The following is an 8329-nucleotide window of genomic DNA, read 5'->3' as shown; positions in this document are numbered from 1 at the left end:
TAGTAGCGGGACACTTTGGTAGTGCACTCGACGCTCGCATGTTTCGTACCAGTGCTCTCTCCACTCAGAAAGATTCTCTGTTTTCTTCTTCTCAATGGCTAGAAAGAGATTCTGCTTATCCATTGCTGACCACTCTTATTATGTCATTTCGATCAAATTCACAACAAATGGACTATTAAAAGCGTAAAGTTTTCAACTTGCGTGAGGATTGAACATTGCCCTGAGATTATAAAAGAACGCTTTAGCAGCCTCAAAGAATTAAGGATGCGTATTCAGGACGAAAAAAGTCATATTCTATGTTCCAACTGGTTTATTGTTTGCTGTATATTGCTTAACATCTCACGAGCTACCTCTAACGATATTGAATATGTAGACAATACCGGCAAATAATTGAGGCAGAAGCCAAATTCAAATCTTTATACACAATAATGTTTGGTGATCAATAAAACATTTACTAGCAATATACTTGTATGTATGCTGTACTGTTTTTTTAATTGACTAGAACCTTTTTAGCAGCCTATAGAACGTAGGTATATACATATGTACATATTGGTATTAGATATACCAACTCTATTTTTGAAATAACTATTTATCATACTTAATGTCATAAATAATCATAAATAAATACAAATATAATTTAGTATATTTAATTATTTTTATTTTCATATTTTTTTCAATTTCATACATAGCCATTCTTTCTTTCATTTGTAATTCTAATAACTTCTATTTATCATCAGTTTCCATTTTTTTTAATTCTATATCTAATTTTTTTAACTTTGTACCTAATTTTTTTCGAATTTATATTTCTCAAATTCCAACTTTTTCGCTTCCATAGCAATTTTTTCAGCTTGGATAGCCGCCAACTGTTCAGTAACGGTTGCGTGGCCGGTAACCGCTTTCTAAATTTTTTCCTCAGCTGAAATTATTAAAAAATGATTTATCTACAATAAATTTAAAATATCAATTTTATACTAACCTTCTACGGTTCTTGCGTCAGATTCATCTTGAAGTCCTGCGCCCGTTGACGCGAGCCAGTCACTGGTTTTACGGTACTGCGCCTTCAAATGCCGGACCATCCAACGCACCAGATCCCATGAGACATCCAACTGCGATTTTTGTAAAAATCGTTTATAAAACAATTGCGCAGTTAAAGACAGAAAAAGTAGAAAACCGAATTAGATTAAAAATAAAAAAAAACTTATAAACCTACGTCTCTTCCATCAAAAACTCTATAATGGAGAGCACATCACTCTCCTTTCACTTCTTGTTTGGCTGTTGCCTCCCCGCTGGGGTCGCACCTTATATAGAAATTATGAAATCTATTTAAAATTTACCCTTCTCAACAGTTTAACGGCGTAATATGTCTTTATATAAAATGACAACGAACACAGGGTTACAATTATTTTTTATGTGTCATTGCACGAAAATAAACATGGGTTTTGGGCTGACATATTTTACAGCCATTGTAAATATTTTTCTGCGTGTGTTTTGTTGTGTCGTTGCACCAATTGGAAAATTTGTGCAATGCGTGCACCGTGCAAGCATTTTGCAAGAGCAAGGGAATCGTTCTGTAGTATGTCGAATGTTGGTTTGAGAGCACTTTCATATACATACATAAGTATACTCGTTGTCAAACCATCTTTTTCTGTCTCCCTAATAAACCCGCTTGAGTTAACAAATTTGAATTTTCATCCTTAATAATCGACTTCGAACCCCTTCACTGAGTGCAATTAGGCAGTATCATTAAATATGAGGAAATTTATTTAAAAATAGAAAAAAGCGTTGGCTTCGGTTATTCCGAACCTATAATACTATTTACAGAGAAAAAAGTTTCCATTCAACACCTTGATTTTGATAAGTCAGTTTGTATGACAACTATTTGCTATAGTGGTCTGATTGATTATTTTCTCGAAATTTGGTATAGAATATTTTCGAATACAACACTACAATCTCCGAACAAATTGTTCAGATGGGATGAAAAATGAAAAACTAGTGCCTGAACGAAGGTTTTTTAATTTTGATTTTTTATAAACAATAAATTTTTGTTTTTTTTGTCGAAAATTTGAAAAAAAAATTTCTTTAGGACGCCTTGGAAAAACTCAAGTATATCGTCCCAGGATTTCGGGAATAAAATTAGTATGGTCAGATAGAGGAGGTTAAGTTGAAAATTACCACCATTTGAAGTACATATTTTTTCGGTGTAAAATTAATTTTACACTTATATATTGCATTTTTATGTCCCTAAAACTTCACTAATTCGTTTGTACACATTTATTTTTCATTATATAGAGCAAGAAACTTTTTTCATCAATATTAAACTGTTTGTTCAATTCTATTTATGTAACAACAACTAAATGGTTGCACACTGTTAGTGTTACCTTATCGGCATCCTTTGTAAGTGAACTGCATAAAATAAAGAAAATAGATTATACCCAAAAATAAGATCAAAAACTTTGAATAAGCAAACATGAAAAACGCACACGCATATGCAGCTAAAGCGAAAAAGCAAAAGCTTATGCGTAAATTTTATTGTCTCTGAGTTTTACAAGTGTATCGCCGTGTCTGTGGGTAATATTTTTTCGCCAAACGTATTCTGTTATCAAATCCATAACGATTTCGGGATAATTGCAGTTGTATCTCGCAAAAAATTGCCTGCCATTGGGGTGTGTGAAGTTTTTCGTGTAGAACCAATTTGCGTTAAGGATCTTCGGCCGCGGTTCAAAAAAATAACACTGGTTAGACCAACATCGGGGTGTGTCAAGTTTTTTTCGCGTAAAACTCCTTTTTGCGTAGGAGGCCTTCGGCCGCGCTTCAAAAAACAAACTTTGGTCGGTCAAATACCAGGGTGCGTCAAGTTCTTTCGCGTAGAACTCCTTTGTTATTGTTAAATAAATAGAATTGAACAATAAGTTAAAATTAAATTAAAACTATTTTTGCACGATATAATGTAAAATAAATATGTACAAATGAATTAGTGAAGTGTTAGTGGAAATAAAAGTGAAAAAATTAATTTTAAATCGAAAATATATGTACGTACAAATAGTGGTAATTTTCAACTTTAAAAGCAAATATATCGAAAAATATAAGTTTTCCACGGCCACTTCCTTTATTTCCGAAATCCTGGGGCAGCATTCTAAAGCTGACCCAACGTCTTTTTGTTAATTTAAAAAAAGCTTCGCCACTAGATTATCTATTAATAAAATAAGTTTCGATGAAATTCCAAGCGTTAGTGAACAAACAGCCATTACTTATAAAATTATTGTATATATGTACATAGTATATCTTTTAGGCGAAACCTATTTAATGATGCTATGCTTTAACTGTTATTAAATATGTAAAAAAATTACTAGCAAAAAAATATTACCTAACCCCATAATCTAGTCATTTAATCACATAATCTTTACATATTCAAATTGCGAAATCATTGCGTACATTTTAGTAATATCACCATTGCGTGCGTCTTTGTGCAAATTTCGATAATAAAAGAAAATCGTCCCGTTAACGGATGCACCACATATTATCGCTTAAAGCATGTACTGGTTTCATATTTGGGCATTCACATGCCTGTAACTTGCAAGTTAAACCTCGTTTCGCAGAAGTACGGGTTACGTATTGCAATACATAATTATGTATGAATGGTCACCCTTGATTATATAAATTTGTGCTCATATATGTTTAAATAAGTAAATATTTATTTATGTACATGTGTATGTATGTAATATGCGCACGTTTGCCCCTTTATGCTCATGTGTGTATAAATACTTTTAGTGTCTGTTCACACAAGATATTTTCTGTTGCGGCAACTCGCAGTTTGTTGGCCAAAGGGGACGGGGAAATACAAAGGACACCAAGTTCTCTGCTTCGCAATTCAACATTCTTTTTCATTCTGAAATTCTTTTCGTGGTTGTAGTTGCATTCATTTTCAAATGAAATTTTAATGTTATGTCCTATTTTTGGTATGTGGCATGCAAATATGTAAATATGTATACAAATATGCAAAATATAATAAAAATATTTTAGAAAGAGGTGATTAAGGATGGTAATTAGGTAGTGAAAAATATAACATAAGTAGAACATACAAGAATGACAGAAAGTTTTCCGACTCGAGGAGTTCGTGTGAACGGAATGCGCGGCACCGAAAAGCACTGGTCGATAATAAGTAACAAATGTTTTCACGTCTGTACTCTGACTTCCAAGTTATGCTTATTATACCTTGAACACGGTATATTAAATTTTCGAAGAAGTTTGTAATACCCAGAAGAAAACGTCGGATACCATGTAAAGTTTATACATAAACGATCAGCGTGATGAGCTGAGTCGAGTTGTATATACGCGAAATAGTCCCTCAGTTTTTCGATCTGAAATTTTGCACATGCCTTATTCACCCCAAGAAGCTGCTCTTTTGTCGGAACCGGCGATATCAGACCACTATAGCACATAGCTGTCATATAAAGATCGGAATCAAGTTTTTGTATAGAAAACATTTTTATTTAACAAAATATCACCACGAAATTTAGCACATGTTATTATCCAAACAATGCAATAATATCCGAACAAAATCAGATGGGATCACTATAACCTATTGCTGTCAACAAATTGACCAAACGAAATTATTTTTAAGTTTAAAAAAGTTTTTGACTTGTGACGGGTATTCTAGCTACGGTCCAACCGAAGTTAAGGTTTTTCTTGTTTTTAATATTTATATTACGCATTTTACAATTATTGTAGATGTTTATTTATGTATGGTATACATACATATGCATATATTTATTTTATTTGATATGTATACTGCGTTAAGCTTACATATACATTTCAAAATAATAGTATTTCCGCAACAATTGACTTCTAATTGGTTACTTACCGTTCGACAACCATCATCGTTTCATATACAAATATTAGTATGCAAGTATGTATGCATACATTACATACATACCTATTTCCACTTTACATTTCCACATGTACTTATGAATATGCATACATACAGGTGGTAGTCTCTGTTGTTTGTTGACCAATATATTCATGTTTCGGATTTTTGCCGATACTCTCTGATATTACTGATCGGTAATATTGGTGCATGTGTTGTGAGGCCTTTTCCACTGTTTTCGAAACCAATTTTACTTTTATGAGCATTACATGTTTTTTTTCTTTTTACGTTGCACACTTTTGGTCATTGGTGGCGTTACGTTGTGGCTGATCGTAGTGTGCTATGCTATTATTGCTGATGTTGTTTTTGCGATACAATGTTGGGGCACGGCGAGGTGGAATGGGGATGGAGAAATTTCATTTAAGCTTTATTAAATGTGCGCTTGCGGAACCGCTTACGAACTTTATTTTTCTTACACCTTTTTCCAAAACTGTTCGAGTAGGGGATTCGAAGTTATGAGACACGAAGCTATAGTGCAGGTTGATACGCAGCTATTTTAAATGAAATAGCTAAGAGTGCGGCATGGTAATAGTTTCTGGTCAGCGAATGTGTTAGATTTAAACTGAGCATACTTTCGTCGGGGTGTACACAATGAAGAGCTTAATAAAAAAATCAAAATACTATAATAACAATAGTGACTGCTAACAAGTGTTTAATAATTATAACTGCATAAATAATTTAACATCGTCTTTTCGCGCTAATAATACTATGTATTAGAAAATAAATACTGCAATAAATACCTAGGAGCGTAGATGTATTTTTAATTTAAATTTCAACGCCGGATATTGTAACCCCATTTCCGGTAAGAGGATACTCCAATATATCGCATTACAAACAATTGAGTTCATACACAAAATAATGAAGAAAATTTGATTTTGTCGTCCACCAAATATTGTGTAATCACTCCCGCAACTTACATCAGCATACCTGAAAATATACACGCCAACACACATTGTTAAGTGTAAATGGTAAAGAGTATGTCTATAGATAGTTTAATGGGTTTTGGATGTCTCGAATTTTAATTTGAAAATTTTCTCTCGTATTTGTAGTAAAATCCATTATTAAGAGTTTTTGTATGTTCGCTTTAATTTAGTAAATAATGTATTTACATACTGAAAATGATCTTCGATAATGTCAACAAGATCAATAACGAATTAAATTATACATATATGTTTCACATCTATAGACCGTATTGTTCCAACGAATCATGGATCACTTCTTTGACGCTTGATAAGCAAATCACAAGTCGTTAATGCGATGAAGCAAACTTCGTTCTGTAAAAAACGAGGAACCCCACTAATAAGCTTCCAAATTAATCCTATAAATTGTATGTGCTTGTGAATGGTGGCGTTTGACATATTTAATCTTTCAGCAATCTCTCGAGTTGTTATTCGTTTTTGTTTATTCAGGAGTCTTTCAAGGACGTGGTATATCTTCAAGATCGAAATTGTTGGAACGAAATTTTACAAACCAATATTGGCATTGGCTTTCAGTCAACACATCCTTTGCATACACATAACATAATTTTTGCTTTGCTTTAACTGCATATTTACTCTTTTGACAGTAAAACGGTAAAAGATGGCGAAAATGCTGTTTCAATCTTTCATCTTCGAAAGAGCAGTGAACAAAAACTAGTCCAAAAAATTTAAGAATTTTGTTTTACAAACAAACCTTACTTTTTATAATGGTGAAGTATGAAGTTGGCTGCGAAAGAATTCAATAAAATCAGCAGTTGTCATCAAACGAAATTACTTACTGAGCAACCCAATTGAATGTAAGTACACCTGATCTCCTTTTTGCACGGTTTTTGTACATGCCCTATTTACCTTTGTTTTACACGGTTTTTTTTGCACGTGTTTTTCATTTTAATTATGTACTCATTTTGCAATATATTCTAAATTCCATATGTAAATACAGGTTCATTTTAGAACACGTAATCGTATTACGAGTTTGAAACTAGCGACGGAACTAGAAAATCATTTCCTCAACTTGGATTTGAATTTGAAACTTATTATTGTTATTTTACCATTCCCAGAACATTTTTTGTTTGTTCCTTTTAACAGTAATACATATGTGCATATACATATAATACTATATAAGAAAGATAGATTTGCAAGTAAAATAAGATTTTTTTACACGTTTTTCTTTTTTTACACGGATTATTTATTAAATTGGTTCCAGTAGGGAGTTTTATATGAAAATTTGATTTTTTTTGCTCGCTTGTGTTTTGTAAGAGTAATTTTCTGACAAAGATAACCGTGCAAACAAAGATCAAGTGTATTCATAAGGTGAATATGTGTAAAAATAAATGAACAATTAGTAAATGTTGCTACATGCATTTGTTTCTGACAAACTATTCTAAAAAAAATTGATAAGTAATTGGGCATATGATAGCTGTATTACAATTTGAACATGGATCAATGAAGAATTGTGAGGTTTTGGAATATTATTAAATAGTTGGTCGATGCTTTACCTAATCTGGTTACCAATACAATGTCATATTTATATATTCCTTAAATATTAACTTTTCCGTGATATAAAACATACAAGTGATTATACTTGCATTTAAGCAGTATATATTTATTTTTTAAGGGGTCTGTAGGGCAATCTGGCCTGTTTATCGACATTTTTTTTCATAAAAATTTTTATTCTACAATAGAACTGGCCTGTTTTTGACATTTTTTTCATAGAAATTTTTATTCTATATCGTGGAATGTATCAACAATTTTTTTCGGAATTTTTTGATGACATCTGTCTTAGAAATGGCTTTTAGATGGTTTTTTGCACTGGCGGACATGATTCCTCATGTTTGGATCATCACAAAAACCCAATTTATTCTTAAAAAGTACGTGAATGGTTATCGTTCATGAAAACAGTTTGATAAATCAGAAAGTAATTAACGTTTTTTTTTTTTTTAATTATTCCCCATGTTTTTTTTCATAAATTTTGTCATAACATTGTCAATAAATTATAAAAAATATAGGGACACGATAGCCAGACGTTTTGTGAACATTAAAAAAAAATTAAGCAATTCGGCTGAGTAGTTCGACTGGAATCATATCCGCCAATTTAAAAAAGTGTGTTTTGAGAGATGGAGTCATGTGTAGAAGTTCACGCAAGTGAGTTCTATGATCGTTCTATGATCGCTTTCACTTGGGAGTGGCCAGAAACGATTCTTTTACATATTGCACAAGCAGGTCATAACTTCCGGTCTTTGACCAAGTATCCTCTGGGTAGCCTAAGAACATCCGCTTGAAGGCCAGCTAAAGTGAGAAGGCGAAACATCCCATACACAGGGTTGTGCGCTGGGCTTGAGACCCGCCACGGAAAAAAATGTACCAATGAAAAAGCATAAACAGCCTCGGAAGAGAAACCCCCCTTTTGATGACGACCATGGCAAACGAC

The 8329-nt window shown here is 32.7% G+C and overlaps 1 long non-coding RNA gene across 3 annotated transcripts; it reads right to left on the bottom strand.

Annotated features, from left to right (window-relative positions):
- Nucleotides 1-631: 631 nt before the first annotated feature.
- LOC120772205 lies at nucleotides 632-6489 on the bottom strand. 3 transcript variants are annotated; one of them, XR_005705045.1, is made up of 5 exons: nucleotides 6038-6489; nucleotides 5665-5851; nucleotides 4934-5523; nucleotides 977-1106; nucleotides 632-916 (listed from the first exon to the last, which is right to left on the bottom strand). It is a non-coding gene; the product is annotated as an uncharacterized LOC120772205 (long non-coding RNA). The 3 variants fall into 3 exon arrangements; XR_005705046.1 differs by lacking the exons at nucleotides 4934-5523; nucleotides 5665-5851; nucleotides 6038-6489 and adding an exon at nucleotides 3433-4265; XR_005705044.1 differs by lacking the exons at nucleotides 4934-5523; nucleotides 5665-5851; nucleotides 6038-6489 and having other exon boundaries at nucleotides 977-1932.
- Nucleotides 6490-8329: the final 1840 nt, after the last annotated feature.

The sequence above is a fragment of the Bactrocera tryoni genome, chromosome 3 (genome assembly GCF_016617805.1).
Source record: "Bactrocera tryoni isolate S06 chromosome 3, CSIRO_BtryS06_freeze2, whole genome shotgun sequence".
NCBI lineage: Eukaryota > Metazoa > Arthropoda > Insecta > Diptera > Tephritidae > Bactrocera > Bactrocera tryoni.
This window is presented reverse-complemented; position numbering and strand designations above follow the sequence as displayed.